Source organism: Rhinolophus sinicus, linkage group LG05, assembly GCF_036562045.2.
Source record: "Rhinolophus sinicus isolate RSC01 linkage group LG05, ASM3656204v1, whole genome shotgun sequence".
Classification (NCBI taxonomy): domain Eukaryota; kingdom Metazoa; phylum Chordata; class Mammalia; order Chiroptera; family Rhinolophidae; genus Rhinolophus; species Rhinolophus sinicus.
In genome coordinates, this window is record NC_133755.1 from 68615159 (window position 1) to 68622360 (window position 7202).

A 7202-nucleotide genomic window follows, 5' to 3' on the forward strand; every position below is an offset into this window, starting at 1 on the left:
AGAAAACAGTTTAGGGTGGAGAAATAGGGGATCCAACTTATAAGAGTAGTAAAAATTATCTCCAGGCTCTTGGCAAATGGAAACCTAAGAAAGGCAATTGTGCATAAGCTATATTTGAGTAGAAGAGCAAGTTCCACACAGACCATTTTCAGGAAGAAGATAGATTTCCTAGCGTGCTGAATGCACTGAGTGGCAATTTACATTTCTAGCGGAGAATTTAGAAATGAATTAACAATAGGTCTAGAGAAATGTATAGGTAACCCTTGTATAACACGGTTGTTAAGTTCCTAAAAACATTTTGTGTTATGCGAATCTGTGTTATACGAAACAAAGAATTAGTACAAAAAAAGGGGGTTAGGTTCCAAAACTTAAAAGAAATACCATTATATTTTTATAATCAAGAGAAATATCTTTCTTGGAGCAATTTTCACCAAAAGTAAAACATATTAATATGTATTAAATAATGTTTTCTTCGTTATCACTAGTAAGCTTTTATTACGTTCCGTGTTGTTCGGGGATTTCCCTAATTTCGAATGAGATAACTTTTGCTCTTAAAAGCTTTTATTACGCTCCGTGTTGTTTGGGGATTTCTCTAATTTTCAAACCGTGTTAGAGTGACACTGTGTTCTAGGACGCTGTGTTGTACAAGGGTTTTCCCCAATTCTCAAACCATGTTAGGGCGAAACCATGTTATAGAAGTACAGTGTTATACGAGGATTATCTGTAATCAAATGAGGAAAAATAATTATTAACTTCGAGTGGAACAAAAGTTGGTACATTCAAACAAATGTCAAATAGCGCTTGATGGCTCTGCCATAAATAATATTTACCTGGTCACAGTGGTGTAAACATTAAATATTTATTTAATTAAAATTATGATATAACTATATTTGGAGGCTAAACGGAGGGATGTGTGTTTGTGGTGGGACCTGGGGTAAGGCACACCTTTCATTGTTCGGAAGTCAACAGATTATATCTATTAATAAAACTTTGTTCCAAGTCAAGGTTCTGAAATAGGCAGGCTACCCTTTGCCTTCTCATTAATCCCTGCTCCATTTGTGGCAGTATCTTCCATACTCCAACATTAGTACTTGGATGGCCAGTACTAATGGAAACTTTTCAATCCTTCTGCTTGATTTCTCTGTTATATTCAATACCATTCACCCCTCTTTTCTTCTTGAAACCTCCCTTGGATTAGTGAAATCATTCCCTCCTTGTTTTCATAGCACCGTTTTAATGTTTCCTTTTCACATTACTTTAGTGGTTTCTATTTCTCTGTCCCATGCCCTCTCCCCCTAAAAATTTCCAGGTCCCTTTCTGGACTCTTCGTCTCATGCTTGCCTGTCACTTCATCTAACCTGAACAGCAAAATCTTTCTGCCTATCTGAGACCTGGTGTCTGAGCTCAAGAAGAATATATTCAGCTCTCTGCTGGGTAGCTTTATCTAGAAATGTACGTAGAATCTAAAACTCAACTATTTATACTGAACATATTCTAATTTCTCTAAGCCTACACTTCTTACTACATTCTCCGTCTTGAATAATAAAACCATTTTCTACCTAATGACAGAGCAGAAGTTGAGTATCATCTACAGTAGTCCTCCCATATGCATGTGTGCGGACAGAGCCAGGAGAGCAGTTTCCAGGCTCTCGGCCTCATGTGCTGGCTCAGGTAGTAAATGGCCATCAACTGTGATTGGATGGCCATCAGCTGTGGCTAGTTGGCCGTCAGCTGTAACCAGTGAGCCATTGGCCACTAATGTAACTGTGGTGGCTACGCTAGCAGAAAATGGGGACTAGCAAGAAGATGGTGTCTGAGCTAGCAAAAGCGGATTGCAGTTAGCACGGCAGATTGCAGCTATCAAGTGAGGTTGGTTGGCAGAGAGGTGGACGGCGGGTTGCTCATTGTGCGGCTCCTGCTTCCTGTGTCTCCAACCCAGCCTCCAGCGAGAATATAGTGGTATGACTCCCCTGTCTATGGCTCAGTGGGTGTTCCTGTTTGGCCTCATCATGTCCTGCGTTCTTATGTGGGGAGCGGGAGCTGAGAACCCGCATTTTACCATGGTTTCACATTCCATGGCTTCAGTTGCCTGCAGTCAATCACAGTCCAAAAAGTTAAATGGAAAATACCAGAAATTAACAATTTTTAAGTTTTAAATTGCAAGCTGTTCTGAGTACTGTGATGAAATCTCATGCCGTCATGCTTTGTCCCTGTCATGCGGGGCGGCCTGCAGGTTCTCTGCTCCAGCTCCCTACATAAGAACGCAGGACATGGTGAGGCCAAAAAGGAACACCCATGGAGCCATAGATTGGGGAGTCATACTACTATATTCTTGCTGGCAGCTGGGTTAGAGACATAGGAAGCAGGAGCCACACTATCCGCAACCTGCCGTCCACTTCTCTGCAATCCGCAACCTATACTCCACCGTGCTAACCGCAATCTGCCGTGCTAATTGCCAGCCCAGCCACCATCTTCTTGCTAGCCCCCATTTTCTGCTAGTGTAGCCACAGCAGTTATATTAGTGGCCAATGACTCACTGGTTACCGCTGATGGCCAACTAGCCACAGCTGATGGCCATCCAATCATAGTTGATGGCCATTTACTACCTGAGCCAGCACCTTTCCACGTGAGGCCGAGGGCCTGGAAAATGCACTCCTGGCTCTGTCCCCATACTCCACCCCTACAGGGTCTCACTCGCCTCACAATCTATGCGACAAGCGTCTTCCTTGAGGGGCCCTGTGTGAGGATCCTGGAGGTGAATGCAATATCCTGGACACAGCCAGGCTCTCTGGGCACAGCCAGGGTTTCTCAGGGCACCACCAGTCCTTCTGGGCACAGCCAGACTTCCTGGGCTTCTTAGGGTACCACGAGTCTCCCCAGGCACAGCCAGGGCCTCTCAGGGCACTGCCACACTCTCTGGGCACAGCCAGACTTTCTGGCTGTGGCTCACTGCTGTGGTACGCACAGTATGGGGACAGGCTGGCAAGCTGCCAGACACTGTGAGTCAATGGCAGTCATATACAGAACTTACGCAAATAATCCGTGAAATGGGTATGAGACATGCTATTTTTAACCTCAACATGCAGGGCCCAGATGACGAGCTTTTTACTGCCAGCATGAGAGATCTGGTTTTGGATACTGCACCTGCGAGTGCTTTTGGATCCTTGGTTGCTATTCTTACACCTTATGTAGGGCAACAGATTCATGAAGTTACAACTGCCATGGCCACCCTAGGGGATATTGAAAGCCGGAGGCGAAGGAAGTTAAGACAGGAGGTCCGCGCAGTTGAGACCTGGAAGCCCAAACCAAAGGTAAAGGGGCAAGGTCGCGGGCCTCAGAGAGTAACACGCACACAGATGTGGCGTGATCTCGTGGCAGCAGGGGTCGATCAGAAGAAAATAGACCGACAACCCAATGCACTCCTGCTGGAACTTTGGAAACAGTTGCGTCTGGAACAACAATTCCGGAGAAGCATAAAGGAGAAGTCTGGGAAAGCGCGACCCATGTCCCTCCAGGACTTCATGCAGCCGCTTGAGGCCGACTGCTTTCAGCTTGATTAGGGGTGGGGCCAAGGTACACTGTCAGAGGGGATGAGCAGGGACCGGAGGCCCCACGTGGAACTGTCCATACATTGGTCCCCTTCTAATGTGCAGAGGATTTTGGCCCTAGTCGACACTGGCGCAGACTGCAGTCTTGTTTATGGGAACCCAGAACTGTTCCCTGGACCAGCAATCTGCATTGATGGCTACGGGGAAAAGACTGTGACTATGAAAGCCGTTTCCTTCCCACTGGGTATACGAAGGCTTCCCCCTTGTACCTACAAGGTTTATGTCTCCCCCATTCCAGAGTATATTCTAGGGGTGGACGTGCTACATGGCCTCAGCTTACAGACGTCGGTAGGAGAGTTCCGTCTCCGGATATGGGTGGTGAAAGTGGTGACACGCAGTCATGCTCACCACCTTCCTCAAGTGTTGCCATAGCCCTGGCGCGTGGTTACAGAGCAACAGTACCGCCTGCCAGGAGGGCAGGAGGAGATTGGTCGTACAATATTGGAATTGGAGAAGGCACATATTGTGAGGCCAACGCACAGTCCCTTTAACTCCCCAGTATGGCCTGTCAAGAAGCCAGATGGGACCTGGTGAATGACTATGGACTATAGGGAGTTAAATAAGGTGACGCCACCCTTGCACGTGGCAGTGCCTTCAATTCACGATTTGATGGATCATCTGACTGTCCGTCTGGGAACGTATCACTATGTAGTGGACTTGGCCAATGCTTTTTTCTCCAATGACATTGCGCCCGAGTGTCAAGGGCAGTTTGCTTTTACTTGGGATGGGCGGCAGTGGACTTTTCAAGTCCTTCCACAAGGATACTTGCACAGCCCCACTATCTGCCACGGGCTCGTGGCCCAGGATTTGGCACAGTGGGATCGCCCATCCTCTGTGGCCTTGTTTCATTCATTAGAGAATGGTTGCCCTGGTCGTGGGCCAACCTATGGCAGTTTTGTAACCTTTATCACAGGGATGGATGCACTGTCACGAAGGCTAGCTTTTCCATCTCGCCTGGGGAGCAGAGAATGTTGTCTGCTCCCTCATCCCATAAACGTAATAGCCAAGCCGAGACTGGCTCTCCAGGGCGCTGTCTGTACTGCGTCCCTAGCTCCTGCAACTCAGTGGGAGTGTAAGGGGTGTAGGTCGTGAACTGAGTCACAGCTGGGTTGCCGGCAGCAATGCCCCCAGGGCCCAAAGGTTGCTCACGTTTTTACCCTTTGCTTCAAGATTGGCCGAGCTTGGGGGTTGGGAGCTACATTGTCTCCACTCGCTTCCTCCGCCTCTGCCTCAGAGTCTCCACTGTGGGGCCCCTCTTCCAACAGGCGGACCCGGGCTTCCAGCATTTCCAACCGGGACACCTGGTTCGGCACCCGGGCCACTTCATTAAGCCCATTTTCCGTGTTGAGACTCAAGGCCTTGAGGAACATCCAGCCCACGCGGCCAGCTGTAGCCTTCTCCTCCTCTGGCAACCGCTCAGCCAGAGCCTGCAGAGCCCTCTCCACACTAGCTGGAGAGCCATCTATGTCCTCCCACCTTTTCTTGGGGGTCCAACTCCTGAGAACAGTGGCCATCGGGCACCACACACTGTGTGGGAGCCACACATCCTCCTGCCCAGAGTCAGACTCCATTCATACCTGGTCGGAATCTTGCTCACCGTGCCAGGTGTCTGAGTGGGTGGAGGCCTCCGCGGAAGATGTCCACAAGCTTCGGATCCTAAGCCTGCAGCAGATCACCAAAATGTAGGCAACGCCTTCCATAGCCAAGAGGGTGGTGTGCCAGCTGGAGGCTTGAGTTTCCCAGGCAGACCGCACCTCCTGCTCCCAGTGTCACTGTGGGGGCAGAGCCCCAGAAAGTAGTTTACAGGCTCTCGGCCTCACGTGGAGGGGTGCTGGCTCGGGTAGTAGATGGCCATCAGCTGTGGCTGATTAGCTGTCAGCTGTAGCCATTGAGCCATTGGCCACTAATATAACTGCTGCGGCTACGAAGGAGAGCGGAGGAGAGTGAAAGAGAGTCGTCGGTGGGTTGCAGACAAAACGGACAGCAGGTCGCACGTCCAGTGAACCCAGCCTCCAGTGAGACCGTAGTGGTATGACTTCCCTACCTATGGCTCCGTGGGTGTTCCTTTTTGGCCTCACCATATCCTGCGTTCTTATGTGGGGAGCGGGAGTAGAGACCCCGCAGGCCATCCCGCATGACAGTCACTCTTCATGGGCCTCCAGAAGCTGGGCTCTCACACGCACAAACCCTCTACCATGCTTCGGTAGGTTTTGGCTGGCATCGTACCATGCTTACGAAACTGAGCTTTTATATGTATAAACTGCTCCAGCATAGTCCGGAGAGTTTCAGCCGACACCACACCCTGCTCGCTGCTCCATTTGTCACGCACGGCAGCCTGCGGGGTCTCTGCTCCCGCTCCCCACATAAGAACACAGGACATGGTGAGGCCAAAAAGGAACACCCACGGAGCCATAGATAGGGGAGTCATACTACTATATTCTTGCTGGCAGCTGGGTTAGAGACACAGGAAGCAGGAGCCACACTATCTGCAACCTGCCGTCCACTTCTCTGCAATCCACAACCCACACCCCGCCGTGCTAAATGCAATCCGCGCTTGCCAGCCCAGCCACCATCTTCTTGCTAGCCCCCATTTTCTGCTAGTGTAGCCACAGCAGTTATATTAGTGGCCAATGACTCACTGGTTACCGCTGACGGCCAACTAACCACAGCTGATGGCCATCCAATCACAGTTGATGGCCATTTACTACCTGAGCCAGCACCTTTCCACGTGAAGACGAGGGCTAGGAAACTGCACTCCTAGCTCTGTCCCCACAGTCCTACTAGGGATGTAAATTGTCTCTTTGCCCAGCATCTCCAGGTTATATATGCTACTTTCCCATTAGTCACTTAGCAGCTGTCTTGTTTATCAGAAAGAGAAACTACATTCACATAACTTTTATTACAGTATATTGTTATAATTGTTCCATTTTATTACAATTACTGTTAATCTCTTACTGTGCCTAATTTATAAATTAAACGTTATCATAGGTATGTGTGTATAGGAAAAATCATAGTCTGCTTAGGGTTCTGTATTATCCATGGTTTCAGCCATCCACATTCCCATGCTGGAATACCCTTTCATCTGCTCCCTATGATCTCTTTGGAAGAAGCCTGAAAAAACAAAACAAAACAAAACAAAAAAACCCTCACATCCGCCTGGAATCCTACTCAGATTCGTGATCAACGATGAATATACTTTGGGCTCATTTCTAGCTATAATTGCTAATTCCCTCTCCTATCGTCCCACCCTCACTTCAGCGAAACACTTCTTTGGCCTTCATCCCAAAGTGAACTTAGTCTCCATTTGTATTTTATGGTACTCTCTAGTTATACGTAGACATAGCCCTGGGGCTTTGATGTGCTCAGATGAATCAGCATTATCTTTGTTAGAATATCAGACTCGTGAGGGAGTGTGTCATCTGGACTTAACCAAGATGCTTTCTAGATAGGCCTCTTTCTGACCAATATGGTCTCAGAGTGTTATAAGGTCCTTATTAACTTAAGTTCTTCTATCAAAGGAACAGAGGTGTTCTTAATTATATTTTATATATTGAAACTTTCTCTGAATAAATAGGTACAGAAACTACCTTGGTG